The sequence below is a fragment of the Pelophylax lessonae genome, assembly GCF_965119305.1.
Source record: "Pelophylax lessonae genome assembly, chromosome: 6".
Taxonomy (NCBI): Eukaryota; Metazoa; Chordata; class Amphibia; order Anura; family Ranidae; genus Pelophylax; species Pelophylax lessonae.
In genome coordinates, this window is record NC_138773.1 from 59,643,293 (window position 1) to 59,660,355 (window position 17,063).

Consider the following 17,063-nt stretch of genomic DNA (forward strand, 5'->3'; position numbering starts at 1 on the left):
AGTTTCCTCCTTCGTGTCTCCTCCCGACTGGCCTCTTCACCCCCCTAACCTTCTCCTGAACTTCCTGTTCCTGTGACCCCACCCCAGCCACAGGTCCCTGCCCTATAAGGCTGGCGCCCCACTCACGCTACCAAAAAATGTTTTTTTGCTCTGGGACTCACTGACCAAATGGGAGCAAATAAGAAAAAGGTATTGTTAGGGTTTACGAGTAAATACAATTCAAGCTTCATACGCAAAGCAGTTAAAAGGAAGTAATGTAAATGGCTTAGACTGAGTATCCCTGTCATTGTGCTCTAAGCCACTGCACCCACTGTCCTGGATTATAATTCACGTATCAGAAACCTCTACAAAATAGTTCACACAATTATAATGTATTTAATGCCTTCAGACATGGGTGTATATCTTATTTTAGAATATTACTTCCTTATTAATAGACATTACTGAGCCATAAGGACAATACTAATGGTATTCTCTAGCCCGAAATAAACATGTAGAAAAGCAGAGTTCCGGCCACGAAATATTTTTTTCAATAAAAATACCCCCGGGACAGTCAGGGCTAGTACATTCCACAATGGATAGCCTCTGTACTGTCCCGGGTCGCACTTACTTTTAGAAGAAATACTTACTATGAAAAATTCTTCTCCAGCGCTGCCATCTCGGATGTGGGCAGCTGAAGCCAGCGCGTCCTCTTCTGTGTCCTCTTCCATGTCCTCTTCTCCCAGAATGCGCATGCACCAGCCCCACACGTCACTTCCGGTGTGGGCGCGTCATCCCTCCACAGCTTCTGGGCATGCCCAGAAGCTGTTTAGCAGGGAATGAAGCGCTGCACCGGAAGTGACGAGCGGGGCCGGTGCAGGCGCATTGATTCCTGGGAGCGATGACGTTCAGCTCCCAGGAATCAATGCAAAGAGGAAGTGACGGCGTGGGCCGCGGCCGCAGAGGGAGGAAGTGGAAGAAAGGTGAGTATATTTTTCTTCAATAACAAGGTAAGTAAACAAAAAAAAAAATCTAATGGCTTTGTACATAATTTCTTCTTTTATTTATTACATTTCTAATTTCATTTGTTTTTTGTTTTTGTGTTTATTATTATATTACTTTCCCCTTTTTGTCCTTTCACACAGGCGTTCCGCCCGGTGGACTCCGTTTTGCTCAGCAGGGGATTGATCTGCCGATCCCCGCTGAGCAGGCGGATGACAGGTCTGCCTCCGCTTCACTGCCAGGACAAAGGACATCTAGAGCCCAGGACGAGCATACCAAACTGCATTCCCCAAGATGTATGAGCATTATGTGTCAGCAAAAATTCCTCCCACCCCAAAAAAATAAATAAAAGAAATGAGCACTAATGTGCATGCTCAGTGCTCTGTCCCCTCCTCCCAGGACAAATCCATCCCCTGCTGAAATTCTGCCTCCCAGCACAAATATTTGCCCCCCCCCCCCATCCCAGCTCAAATCCTCTATCTCCTCGAATCCCCAAAGCACCAGCCCACCCAAAAAAATCACTTCCCCCAGCACAAATCTCCCCTTAGAATACACATCTTACCCCCCCACTCCAAATCCACCCCCCCAAACACCCCTACTAGCACAAACAACCCTCCCCCCAGAAAATCCCCCCTCCTAGCACCAATCCTCTTCCTCCAAAGCACCCCCTATGAATTTTACCCTCCTTGAGTAATCCTTACCTCCCTGCTGCCTCCCAAACCCCTCCCCTAATCTCTTTGTGGTGCACCTGTCTCTTCTGTCCACCCCTTGTCCCGGCCCTGCTCTGCTTACTTTGCAGAGACAGACCTGTCAGATTCTCTCTCTCCTCTATGGGGAGATCGGATGAAAACAGACCGCCTGTCCATTTTTTTTCGATCCCATCCAATCTGATGCTCCCTCTGGATTTCCGGGTCAGGATCGGATCGGAGAGCAGCGGGTTTCAGTGGACATGTCACCGCTGATATCTGCCGCTCCATAGGGGTGCATGGAGCATTCTATAGGTCCCCCTGAAAAAGTGACAGGCAGACCTGATTGGAAAGCCGTGTGAAAGGGGCCTTAGAGTAAGCAGGTGGAGTTTCAAGCTGTTTTCCCGAAACGCTGTTTACTTGATGGAAAAAAAAACATTTGTTTACAAACCTAAATAGTTCAAGCTTAGTTAGTAAACACAGCTACTTCAGCCTCTTGAAGTAGAACTAAGGGCAAAACATTTTTTTTTATTTAGGATAGGGAAAGGAAGGATTATCACACCCATCACCTTTTTGTCATCTGTGTTCCATAGGGGAGATTTTCCTTCACTTCCTGTCCCATAGCCAAAACAGGAAGTTATAAGAAATCCGTCCAAAATTAGGGAATCCCAGGGTGCCACCAGGGACACAGACAGCAATTAACCCCTTCCCGACCACCTGCCACCTTTTTACCGCGGCAGGGTGGCTCTCCTGTGCAAACTGACGTAGACCTACGTCTGTCGTGCGCGGGAAGCTAGGGGGTGCGCGCGCCGGCGGCATGCTCCCACCCCCATTTGGCAGCGGGGAAGCCAATGCATGGGGCAGACAGCTCTGATTGCCGCCTGACACCCACGATCGCTCCCTGCTGAGAGAGAAGAAGAGGGGTTGTGGGAGTTGGGTAGGTTTGAAAAAGTGCTGGGTCGTTTTAAACCCTCATCCCTTTAGCTAGTATAAAGCATAAATATGGATAATATCCCCCAAATTGGGACTATAACGGGTAACGACACAGGTGGGTATAACCAAAGAAAAAGGTTTATTTGTTTTAAACACAATAAAAAATATATATATACATTAATTGGCAAAAGGGCCAAAAATATTACACAATTGCACAATTTTGAAAGACAACGTTAAAAATTGAGCGACTCTTTATATTGGTAGATCCAAAGATTATTTCGACATGGAGGAACCTGTAATGTGGTCTTGAAGACCCTACGCGTTTCAATTATATTCTTCTTCAGGGGTATTTTTAGACCTTGGTTCCAATTGAATGTTTTATAACTATTTTACATTGTTCTACAAAGATAGAAACAAAATTGTTAATTTTATATCATAGTACAACTTCTAGTTATGTATCATTTGTTTTTAGTTGTATATTATTCATCATATCTCATCATATACATACCATGTCTTTTTTTGGTCATTCGATCTGTAAAGAGTCGTATTTAAAAACTTGATCGTTTTAGCCTTCCCCAGAATCACATGCCGGGAGATGTATACGTGGGTTTGTACTGAGAATTCAAACCATTCCTACTCAATCCAACAAGGGGAAGAGAGAGATGGGTGAGTCAGTACTGGATAGGAAGCCGAGATAGGGACAGAGACGTGGGACGGAAGCACTGAGTCACTACAAGGGGTCCTTACCCAAAAAAGAACACCAGCTTATTCAGTCCGCCATTCTAAAAAATTAAGTTAGAAAATATAAATGTTGTATTTTTATTTGTTGGTAACATACTTTCTTAGTTAGAAAATAACAGTATAAAGAGATGTATCTCTTAACCTATTTAAAATTAAAATCAGGTTTGTAGAATTTTAGGTTTACATATTCCTAGGTCTTGAGTAATCATTTAAATATTATAATAGAAATATGGGTTAAAAAATAAAACCAGATAGATATCATCTTGCAGGATATAAATTGTTCCCTTTGCAAAATACATTCGTGCTCTCAAAGGGATGCCTACCTTATACAGATATGTTGTCAAGAAAGGAAGGAGGCTTTGGAGGGTGCGACAGGTCAGATAATCACACTTGCCAGGTATTTTCAATGGCCATATAATTTCCAAAGAGACAAAGGAGACATCTATTTCAAATGTAAAGTTATGTGTCAGTAGGTAAGTATGCATTTATTCATACAACAAATTTGGTGTATGGTTATAGTCTGTACTTCTAAAGAAGAAAGTCAGACCAGAAAATGCATCTGTCTATAAGTATCTTAAGAAGTATTTATATTTCAAAGATTACCTCCTGGGAAATATCAGGCCGATTGCAGAGTGTGTGTCCCTCTCCTCCTGTGAGTGAAGAAATGCCTAAATGGTTGTGGGAGGGATGGCTTTTTATGTCTGAATTTGTGAGACTGGATTGACTGATCTAAAACAGGTGTATATGGTGGGAGGGCCCCCTGAGGGGGCGGTGCGGAGGGGGGTCCCACGGGATGCCAGCCAATCGGGGCCAGCCGTCATGATACGTCAGGATGGAATCCGACCGTCACCATGGCAACCCCGCCGTCAACAAACTCGGGATCGCGATCCGCATCGCTCCCCCACCGACGCACGAGAGGGGGAAACAGGGCGGTCAGTTTTGACCATCCTGACCCGCAAAGCCATCCATCTCTAAGGCATAGATTGCCAGATGGATGGATGGCTTTGCGGGTCAGGATGGTCAAAACTGACCGCCCTGTTTCCCCCTCTCGTGCGTCGGTGGGGGAGCGATGCGGATCGCGATCCCGAGTTTGTTGACGGCGGGGTTGCCATGGTGACGGTCGGATTCCATCCTGACGTATCATGACGGCTGGCCCCGATTGGCTGGCATCCCGTGGGACCCCCCTCCGCACCGCCCCCTCAGGGGGCCCTCCCACCATATACACCTGTTTTAGATCAGTCAATCCAGTCTCACAAATTCAGACATAAAAAGCCATCCCTCCCACAACCATTTAGGCATTTCTTCACTCACAGGAGGAGAGGGACACACACTCTGCAATCGGCCTGATATTTCCCAGGAGGTAATCTTTGAAATATAAATACTTCTTAAGATACTTATAGACAGATGCATTTTCTGGTCTGACTTTCTTCTTTAGAAGTACAGACTATAACCATACACCAAATTTGTTGTATGAATAAATGCATACTTACCTACTGACACATAACTTTACATTTGAAATAGATGTCTCCTTTGTCTCTTTGGAAATTATATGGCCATTGAAAATACCTGGCAAGTGTGATTATCTGACCTGTCGCACCCTCCAAAGCCTCCTTCCTTTCTTGACAACATATCTGTATAAGGTAGGCATCCCTTTGAGAGCACGAATGTATTTTGCAAAGGGAACAATTTATATCCTGCAAGATGATATCTATCTGGTTTTATTTTTTAACCCATATTTCTATTATAATATTTAAATGATTACTCAAGACCTAGGAATATGTAAACCTAAAATTCTACAAACCTGATTTTAATTTTAAATAGGTTAAGAGATACATCTCTTTATACTGTTATTTTCTAACTAAGAAAATATGTTACCAACAAATAAGAATACAACATTTATATTTTCTAACTTAATTTTTTAGAATGGCGGACTGAATAAGCTGGTGTTCTTTTTTGGGTAAGGACCCCTTGTAGTGACTCAGTGCTTCCGTCCCACGTCTCTGTCCCTATCTCGGCTTCCTATCCAGTACTGACTCACCCATCTCTCTCTTCCCCCTGTTGGATTGAGTAGGAATGGTTTGAATTCTCAGTACAAACCCACGTATACATCTCCCGGCATGTGATTCTGGGGAAGGCTAAAACGATCAAGTTTTTAAATACGACTCTTTACAGATCGAATGACCAAAAAAAGACATGGTATGTATATGATGAGATATGATGAATAATATACAACTAAAAACAAATGATACATAACTAGAAGTTGTACTATGATATAAAATTAACAATTTTGTTTCTATCTTTGTAGAACAATGTAAAATAGTTATAAAACATTCAATTGGAACCAAGGTCTAAAAATACCCCTGAAGAAGAATATAATTGAAACGCGTAGGGTCTTCAAGACCACATTACAGGTTCCTCCATGTCGAAATAATCTTTGGATCTACCAATATAAAGAGTCGCTCAATTTTTAACGTTGTCTTTCAAAATTGTGCAATTGTGTAATATTTTTGGCCCTTTTGCCAATTAATGTATATATATATTTTTTATTGTGTTTAAAACAAATAAACCTTTTTCTTTGGTTATACCCACCTGTGTCGTTACCCGTTATAGTCCCAATTTGGGGGATATTATCCATATTTATGCTTTATGCTGAGAGAGAAGGATGGTTGACTGCTGTAAACACAGCTGACCGTTCTTCTCCCTGCAATGATCCTAGAGTCCATGTGATCCTTCTATAGAGGATCACAGATCTCTATGGTCATTTCACAAGCCACGCCCCCCCCACAGTTAGAATCAATCCCCTAGGCTTACATTTAACCCCTTGATCACCCACAGGGTTAACCCCTTCCCTGCCAGTGTCATTATTACAGTAACAGTGCATATTTTTAGCACTGATTACTGTAGTAATATCGCTGGTCCCCCCAAAAAGTGTCAAAAATGTCAGTTAGGGGTCCAATCTGTCCGCTGCAATGTCGCAGTCCTGCAAAAAAATAGCAGATCGCCGCCATTACTAGTAAAAAAAAAAAAACAATAAAAATGACATAGTTAGTCGACGCAATACCTTTTGCGCAAACCAATCAAAATTTAGTGAATGTCATATAGCAGAATGTGAAAAATATATTTTTTTTTTCAAAGTTGTCGGTTTTTTTGTGATCAAATACCACCAAAAGAAAGCTCTATTTGTGAGAAAAAAAGGACGTCAATTTCATTTGTGTACAGCATCGCACGACAGCGCAATTGTCCGTTAAAGTCACGCAGTGCCGAATCGCAAAATAGGGCCTGGTCTTTGAGCAGCCAAATCCTCCGGGGCTTAAGTGGTTAACAAGAACTCGTTTGTGAGTATTTTTATACCTTTTTTAGAGGATAATGCACTAGGCCGGTGCGCCCTTGTGTTTGTTTTTCTGTTTTCAGTGGTCTTAGACTACCCTGGTCTTGTAAGGGGCTGCAAGGCTGACGTTATCCAGTGATACCGAGTCGGAAGTTCTCAACAGCTGCTTGACTGTGTCTAAGGTGGATAGATGGTCACACTACTCTGAACGCAGGAGACAGGAGCTTTGCACCAAATTTATGGTTTGTTGTATGAGCATTTTGTCGCCTGAAGCAAAATACCTGAAGCTCAAAAAAGTACATGAGCTTCTTGTTTGGCAGATTACAAGTGTTTTTGTTAGATGCCAATGCCTGCCTCCAAACAGCTGCAAAAAATGCCGGAAAAAAACGCCTGAAAAAAGCCCCCCAAAAAATGCCTGAAAGCAATACCCTCAGGTGTGAATGGAGCCTAAATGTATCCATGGCAAATTGGCTATGTTATTGAACCCATCTATTTATTTATTTATTGTTTTGCTCTCTGTGATGAATATATATAAAATATAATAAATAAATATAATATATATATATATATATATATATATATATATATATATATATAATTTGTCCAAAAAGAGACAAGTGTTGCAATCCTTGTCCACTCTATCCAAAAACAAAAACAAAAAAAAAATTGCTTTTAATTACACTTTAATGCAGCCTTGTTATAAATAATCTGTTGTAAAACATGTCCAGCAATGATATACACAGTCTGGGTTTGGATCTGATATTGAACTACAAGATAGATATTTGCAGTTCGTTTTGTTATAATTTGAAGTTGTAGGGAAAAGGCCGTTGTCCTCATCAACATGAGGACTAAGTGCTTTGGGGGGGGAGCCCCCCCTCCTCAGAGCACCCCCCATGTTGAGGGCATGTAGCCTGGTAATGTTTAGGAGGGTGGTGCTCACCCCCCCCCCCTCTTTTCCTGGCCTGCTTGACTGTATGATTGGATAAGGGTCTGGTATGCAGTTTAGGGGAACCTGGTGATATTATTTTAAACATTTTGGAGTAGGTTCTCCTCAAAATCCATACCAGATCCAAAGGACCCCGAACTGACAGCAGATGAGTCATAGTTAAGGACGTGGAAGCCATTCACTCCTTAACCATCTTAGCTCTGGAAGGTTCATTCCCAGGCAATTTTTTGCTATTCAGCACTGGACTACCTTAACCACTTGCCGACTGCCTAACACCGATCTACGTCGGCAGTCAGCCCCTCACAGGCAAAGTGACGTAGGGCTACGTCACTAGCTTGTGAGGGTCTAGGGAGCGAGCGCGCGCCCCCGGAGGCGCGCTCCCGCTCCCGCGTGGTCACAGACCCCCCCCCCGCGCGTGTGACCAGCGGACCCGATGTCCGCCGGTCACTCGGCGATCGGCGGGGGAGAGGGAGAATGTCAGGCAGCTTGTGTAAACAAGCCACTTGTCATTCTCCTCGCTGTAAAGACACTGATCACACGGATCTAGTATGTAGATCCGTTGATCAGTGTCCTTACAGCTCAAGCCACAGCCAATCACAGTAGAAAGCACGCCCCTAGGGATACACACAGCCCCTCCCTCACAAATAAAGTTAACCCCTTCACTACCAGTGTATTTTTACAGTAACAGTGCATATATATAGCATCGATTACTGTAGAAATGTCACTGGTAACCCCAAAAGTGTCACAAATGTCAGTCAAGGGTCCGATCTGTCCGCCCCAATGTCGCAGTACCGCAAAAAAAATCGCAGATCGCCGCCATTACGCGTTAAAAAAAAAAAACAACAAAAATGACAAAAATCTTTCCCTTTGTTAGTAAACGCGATAACTTTTGCGCAAACCAATCAAAATACGCTTTTTGCAATTTTTTTTACCAATCATATGTAGCATAAAACAAATTGGCTGAAAATGTTAAAAAATTTTGATTTTTACATTTTTTTGGGGGAATTTCATATAAAAAAATGTGAAAAATATTGCTATTTTTGCAAAATTGACGCTCTTTTTTTGTTTATAGCGCGTGATCAAAAAATCGCACAGGTGATCAAATACCACCAAAAGAAAGCTCTGTTTGTGGGAAAAAAAGGACGCCAAACTTGTTTAGGTACAGCATCGCACGACCGCGCAATTGTCCATTAAAGTCACGCAGTGCCGAATCGCAAAATACCCCCTGGTCGGAATGGGGGTAAAATCTTCCGGGGCTTAAGTGGTTAACTGGCAATTGTGTCGACATGCAACACTGTACACAAATGAAATGTATATCATTTTTTTTACACAAATAGAGCTTTCTTTTGGAGGTATTTGATCACCACTAGTTTTTTTTTTTTTGCTATCTAAATGGAAAAAATATATATTTTTCACATTCTGTTATAAACAATATCCAATAAAATCAAATGTATTCATGAATATAGGCCTAAATGTATGCTGCTACATGTCTTTGGTAAACAAAAGTCCCAATAAGTGTATATTAACTGGTTTGCGTTAAAGTATGTCTACAAACTATGGTATATAAATTAGAGAATTGATCAATCCTGATGTTCCTTGAGGCCCTTAATATGTACTAATACTAGTAGTAATCCCCCCAATGAAACCTTTTTTCTTTCATAAAGTAGACATTTTGAGGCATTTAGTAAGAGGCATGGTGAGTTTTTTGAAGTTGCATTTTTTTTGTCACAATTTTTTGGAAAATTAAGAAATTGAATAGTTTTTTCACTTTTTTTTTTTTTTTACATACGGCCACCAGTGCAGTACAGCATGATCATATGATAATAATACTTTTTTATTCTATTTTTCAAACATTTAACATTTTACTTTCTTTTTTTAACATTTTTTTAACTCAAATAAATTGGAGCAAGTTGCAATTTATTTTTTTACTATTCTTTTTTTACATCCTATCAGAGTAATTTAATGTCACCATAGTAACGCTGTACTACTCTGGGGGTTGATCAGGGATTTTTTTTTTCTTACACACTTCATCATTGATAAATGATGATCATTGTAACAGCAATGTTTTAAATAGGTTACATTCATGATAGGCGGCTTTGATTACTAGTGATCTGTGACTGGCTACACTTAATCATATGGTACAGGGTGTTGTGATTGGCCCAGGTACCATGTGATAGCTGTAGACCAATCACATCATCATTCTGCAGTAAACAGAGGGAGGGGGCAGCTGCCTCTTCCTCTGTAGAGGTGCCATGCATCCTCAGGTAGTTGATCTGAGGACCTTAAGAGAGCTAGAGAGGAACTGAACCCAGAGGTCCTGTGCAGCTGACTGGAAGGGGGAGACACTGGATGATCTAATTCTGCAGTACAGTAAGTACAGATCTGTGTCAAGGAGCCTGACCTGAGGGGGGCCACCTCTGCAGCTAGAAGAGTCAGTGGATGGGTGTCAGTAAAGGAGATGCTAGTGAGTGTCCTGAAGATAATGTAGATCACCAAGCCTATTGCTGGAGAGAAAATAGCAAGGAGACTTAACCCTTTCCATACATGTGGTAGTATGGTACAAGCAGTGCAGCTGCTTCCACAGGCAACCTGGTGAGGCCAAGTGAGAGTTGTCCCTATACAATGTACATAGCTCCAGTTGTAGTATCCCCACTATTCCCTTCTCCCATCCAAGTTCAAAAATAAACACCAAAAAAACAAAACCCCCCTGGACTGTTTATTGAGAAACGAACCATTGAGAGTAAAGATGAATGTGTGACTTGTACACTAAGTGTCTGTTTGCTGGTAATCAGAGGAGGCCCAACAAGTCATCATACAGCAAGCCCTACGGGGACAGTGCTACACTTATATGGTTATTCACGAGTCTTTTGTTGAACAAATTTTAACGCCATCCTTTCATTAGCACTTATATCATATTCTCATGCACACAATCCAAATATTGTGGAGAGCCCTCCCATGAGAGTGGAGACTTTTTTAGCCATAAAAGAAAAGGAACAGCCTTATATATTTATGCCAATAGAAATTGGATGTCCAACAAGCGCATATAGGTGTGATATACACTATATTGTCAAAAGTATATTCATCCCATACTTTTGGTAATATAGTGTATGTTCACAAATCTTTGACCATATAATTTATTATTATAATACCGGATTTATATTGCGCCAACAGTTTGCACAAGGCTTTACAATATATAGACAGACAGTACGGTTACAATACAATAAGATACAAAAGTGTTAAGAGGGCCCTGCTCATAAGCGATTACAATCTAATAATAGAATGGGGCAAGTGGTAAAAAAGGTCATAACCATGGCGGATGAGATGATGGAAAAGATAAAAGTTCAGTGAGTCGGAGGTGTGATAGGCTTCCCTGAAAAAAAATTGAGTTTTCAGGGATCGCCTAAAAGCAGCCAAAGTAGGAGCTAGCCAGACAGATTGAGGTAGAGAGTTTCAGAGACTAGGAGAGGCTCTGGAGAAGTCCTGGAGACAAGCACTGGAGGAGGAGACAAGAGGTCATGAGAGCAGGAGGCCTTGAGTGTATGTTTAGTTATGGTGGCAACGATTCTCAGGATCCTACATTTGCATCAACAATGAAAAGAAAAAAAATCAATGGGTGGAATTGGAACAGCGGTGGTAGCATGTATTATTATACAAGAAGTGTACACCAGCAACTAATTTTAATAAAAATGCCATACCTTTAAAAAAAAAAAATCCTTTTTTACCTTGAAGGCATTTCATTAAGTGTAACTGACACATTCCTTTCTCTTTGTTCAGTGTTTGCCCAAGACAAGGTGTTCATATTTCTTTGCAAACTGGGGTGAAGATTTATTTTTCTTGTGGTGAGTCAATACTGTTGCTACAACCAGAAAGCCAAAATGGAAGAAAAAAAAAAATAGATTAGGGTGTACTCAATACATATGCAGTATATATTGACATTGGTTGCTAGGAACAAAAGCAGACGGTGTCACCCGTATAGGAGGTGGTTCTCTATGATAACAGTGTTTAAGCTGTGTCATGACCACCACTGTATTTGATAATGATAAAATCAATACAGGAATTTTAGTTTCATTAAGTGTTTGCATAATTTTTACATTGGTATTAGTACATATAGAATTATACAAACAATATTGGGCAGCAATAAGCCAATCAAATTCAGAAGAAAAATGTAAATATTAAAATTGGTTAGGGGAATGCAAAAGGGTTGATTACTCCAAGTTTTAATATTCTAATCCCAGCCCCAATCAAAACATTTTAGTCAAGTCAGATTTTAATGGTAATGAAGACTGGAGTACAAAGACTGCATTTTGCGACATGGGAAAATGAATGTAAAGATGAATGACTACCATACCAGGTTATGCAATCTAGTGTCTTATTCATATAGTGATTGAGAAATATGCAAAAAGGTAGTTCAAGTATCTTCTGTCTTCTTTTCAAATTAACTAATGGGAATAGAAACTCTAAAAAGTAAGATGTGCGAAGTAAAGCATAGAAAGAAAAAGGGAAAATAGGATAGAGAACAGTAAAAATTAGAAGGGGACGGGTAGCAAGGTATGGGGCAGGAAGGGTGGAGGAGGAGGTGAATGGGACTGCCATGGGTTATCTGATTAATACAAATATTTAAAGCGTAACTCCACTTTTGTTAAGAAAATAGCATTCCCCTCTGGGTGATCTATGTACATTGCAAGAATTACACCAACCTTTGCTGCAGATTCCTACCTTTTGTTATTCTGAAGAAATCCCTGATTGTTTCTCGGTGCCCAGGGCTGGTGCAAGGATTTTTGACACCCTAGGCGAAACTTAAATTGGCCGCCCCTGGCTCCACACCCTTTGCCCTGCCTACGTGTTCAGAGGAGGTGGCGGGGGTGGATATTTTTGCGGCACCTCCCCACCTATTTCTTCAGCAGTGTTCCGAAGGCCCGCAACTGTGCCTCTGGACCTGGCCTGAAGATAAATAGTATCGGCACTGGCTTGCTTCCTCATGCCAGCCGTGGTCCGCAGGTATATGGACAAGCTAGGGTAGTATACAGACAGGCTAGGGTAGTATATAGACAGGCTAGGGTAGTATATGGACAAGCTAGGGTAGTATATATACAGTCTAAGGTAGTATTTAGGCAGGCTAGGGTAGTATGCGGACAGGCTAGGGTAGTATATGGACAGGCTAGGGTAGTATACGGACAGGCTAGGGTAGTACATGGGCAGGCTAGGGTAGTATATGGGCAGGCTAGGGTATTATATGGGCAGGCTAGGGTATTATATGGGCAGGCTAGGGTAGTATATAGACAGGCTATGGTAGTATATGGACAGGCAAGGGTAGTATATAGACAGGCTAGGGTAGTGTATGGACTGTTTAGGGTAGTATATGGACAAGCTAGGGAAGTATATGGACAGGCTAGGGTAGTATATAGACAAACTATGGTATTATACAGACAGGCTAGGGTACTATACAGACAGGCTTGGGTACTATACGGACAGGCTAGGGTACTATACGGACAGGCTTGGGTACTATACGGACAGGCTAGGGTACTATACAGACAGGCTAGGATACTATATGGACAGGCTAGGGTACTATACAGACAGGCTAGGGTACTATACAGACAGGCTAGGGTACTATACAGACAGGCTAGGGTACTATATGGACAGGCTAGGGTACTATACAGACAGGCTAGGGTAGTATATGGACAGGCTAGGGTAGTATATGGGCAGGCTAGGGTAGTATTTAGACAGGTGTAGCATCCTCCTAGGTGCTAGGAAGGAGAATAGTTTGCTCTGCCTGCTTATCAGGAGAGCAGCAGGCAAATCATAGTCTGCTCCATCTGCTTATCAGAGGAGCCTGATCAGTAGTTATGCCTGTTACATGTGTCCATGTGTGATTCATCTGGGCTGAGGGAGTGTCCCCACATTCAATAGGGGAGCCTGTTGGAGAGTGGAGGAAACCAAGCCAGTGACACACAGGCTTTGTAACTATCAAAGTGGGTTGACACAAACAGTGGTGCATCCTGGGATATGTTATAAAGGCCAAGAGCATGTGTGACAGGGTGTCTTTGGGCAGGAAGCCAGGTCCCAGGAGGAGGGTGACGGCTGTCTCTCCTCCTGTCTGTATGAAAGGTGGTCACAGGCGGTTGGCCTAGTGAACTAGAAGTGTGGTGCTAAACCAGGAGGTCCAGGGGATGCTGACAAGTGGAGTTGAAGGCAGAGCAACCTTGGGAAAAACAGAGTCTGTGAGTACCGGGAAGCTTGCCAAGGGGTCTGCCCAGGAAGGGGACCACTCCAGTGGAGAGTCAGTTGACAGAGGCTAGCACACACAGCGAGAAAGGGGGTGCCAAGTTAGGACCCTGAAGAGAAACTATAACAGGATCATATACTTTATCTTCACTTCAGTGTCAAGGTGAAGCAGCAGCCTTGCCGCACCCTACTGCTAGTTGTCCTCAAGATTTGTGCATAGTTCATAGTTGGAGTATCCCACTCACCCCTTCTCCTATCTGAGTTCCAAATAAAACACAAAAAACCAAATCCCCTGGACTGTTCATTGTCTAAACCAAGCATCTAAAGTGATACGTTTCTACAGACTGTTGCTACAGGTAACCCAGGGGAATCCAGAAGTTCAATTTTTAGGAGTCCTCTAGGGAGCAGTGCTACACAGGCTAGAGTAGTATATGGACAGGTTAGGGTAGTATATGGACAGGCAAGGGTAGTATACGGACAGGCTAGGGTAATATATGGACAGGCTAGGGTAGTATATGGAAAGTCATTGGGAGCTTTCACAATCAGAAGAACAACATTATATGATAATGCTGATCAGCCTCCCTGCTGTATTTAAGACAGGCAATGGCCAGGGCATGGGGAAAGGTGTGTGTGCAGTTATGACTATACAATACCTTTTCCTGAGACTTGTGCCAGCGATCTATGTGCACTGCTGGGCTGGCTGCTGAGTGAAGTGGACATCTCATGGACTCTGGCTTCTCTGCCTGACTGCACGGCTGCACTGATCACTTCCAGGCTCCAGCCAGTCTACCAGCTCTCTTCTTCTGCCTGATTCTCTCAGCACTTACTTGCTGAAGGAGTCAGGCACTGTGCAGGGAAAATCAAATCACTCCGCCAGGCCAGCAGCAGGTACTGAGAGACTTCCACTGCAGGTGCGTGAAAAAAAAGCCCCCCTCAATCTACAGTTTCCCAGCCCTCTGGGTGAAATATTGGGGGTCTCCCTTTTTTTGTTTATAGCGCAAAAAATAAAAACCGCAGGAGGGGATCAAATACCACCAAAAGAAAGCTCTATTTGTGGGGAAAAAGAAGACATAAATTTTGGGTACAGCGTCGCACGACCGCGCAATTGTCAGTTTAGAGAGTGTGTATAGGTGTGAGCGATCCGCTTAGTAAAGGCCCGTACACACGATATGAAAATCGGAAGTAAAATTTCGTCCGACGAGCGATCTGACGATTTTCGGATCGTTAGTATGGTGCTTTCGATAGCCAATTATGAATTTTTGGACGACAAAAACTGGATGTGCAGGCTATACAATTTTTAACGAACGTCAACAAAACGTCCGATTTTCATTGAATTAGTACGGTTTTTGTTTGAAAAAAATCGTAAGAGCAAGACTAGGCATGCTCAGAAACGAAAGAACACATACAAAACAATCCAACACATGACATCACTTCTGAAGTAGAATTCTGTTGTACGGGAATTTTCGTATGAAAGTTACCTCTTCACTTTCCATATGAGACTAGCATGCAACAAAATACGGACAAAAGATCGTCCGACAATCTGATCGTGTGTACGAGGCTTTCGTTTTGTAGTCTTAAAGCACTCACCCATTTTTAATTAGCTCTCTGTGGAGTACCAGATACCCCACTCTCCTGAAAATGTGTTGGGTACAGAAGATTAATTGGCAACAGAATAATAAGATAATACTTTAACGTCATTATCTACATACAACAAAATGTATTAAGGTGCTCTTTAAACTTAACAACAACAGTATTAAAAAATATTTCTCAACTCAGCCACACCTACATACTTCTTAACATACAGTATGCCCCCATATCTATTCTAAAATGTAGCAAAAATATATAAATTATTTAAAAAAAAAAGTAAAATTTTCACATAAAACCCTGCACCTTATAAATGCAGTTGCACATCTCTCCCAGTAAGGAGTAAGCATCTCCAATGGTGAGAGGTTGGATTCATCCTTCTTTTTATGGATAGTGTAGGACCCACTGACAATGGGGTACTTTGACGTAGCGGTGGGCTTGAGCACGATATGGCAATATGGTGGGACTAAATCCCCATTTTTTGCCTTTATATTTGATAGTCATTTCTTTTGCATGTGTGCGCTATTCTCTGTAAATATGCATGTCGCTTGGTTCATAGCTGCACCAGCTTTAGAAATGCATGTTCAGGGTGTGCCCCCCAGCTCTTTGTTTGTTTTGAATAATAAGATAATACTTTAACGTCATTGTCTACATACAACAAAATTTATTAACCACTTAAGCCCCGGAGGATTTGGCTGCTAAAAGACCAGGGTTTTTTTTGCGATTTTTTACTGCCTGACTTTGACGGACAATTGCGCGGTTGTGCGACGCTGTACCTAAACGAATTTCACGTCCTTTTTTTCCCACAGAGCTTTCTTTTGGTGGTATTTGATCACCTGTGCAATTTTTTGATCATGCGCTAGAAACAAAAAAAGAGCGTAATTTTTGCAAAAATAACAATATTTTTCACATTTTTTCATATGAAATTCCCCCCAAAAAAAATGTAAAAATCAAAATTTTTTAACATTTTCGGCCAAATTGTTTTACGCTACATATGTTTGGTAAAAAAAAAAATCGCAAAAAGCGTATTTTGATTGGTTTGCGCAAAAGTTATCGCGTTTACTAAGAAAGGGAAAGATTTTTGTCATTTTTGTTTTTTTTTTTTTAACGAGTAATGGCGGCGATCTGCGATTTTTTTTGCGGTACTGCGACATTGCGGCGGACAGATCGGACCCTTGACTGACATTTTTGACACTTTTGGGGGTACCAGTGACATTACTGCAGTAATCAGTGCTATACATATGCACTGTTACTGCAAAAATGACGCTGGCAGGGAAGGGGTTAACTTTATTGGACAGGGAGGGGTTAAGTGTGTCCTAGGGGCGTGTTTTTAACTGTGCAGGGACATTGCTATTGGTGTAAAAACAAAGATCAACAGTTCTACATAGTAGAACTGTCTGATCTTCATTTTTACACCAGGGAGAATGACGGGCGGCTTGTTTACATAAGCCGCTCCGCCTTTCTCCCTTCACAGGAGCGATCGTAGTGTGACCGGCGGACATTGAGTCCGCCGGACACACGCACTGACTTGTCTGTGAATGAGTCGCGGCGGGCGCGCGCGCGCCCGCAATAGGCTCGCAAGTCAGTGACAGGCGAGTGACGTATCCATACGTCACTCTGCCTGGCCGGAGCTGACCGCCGCAGT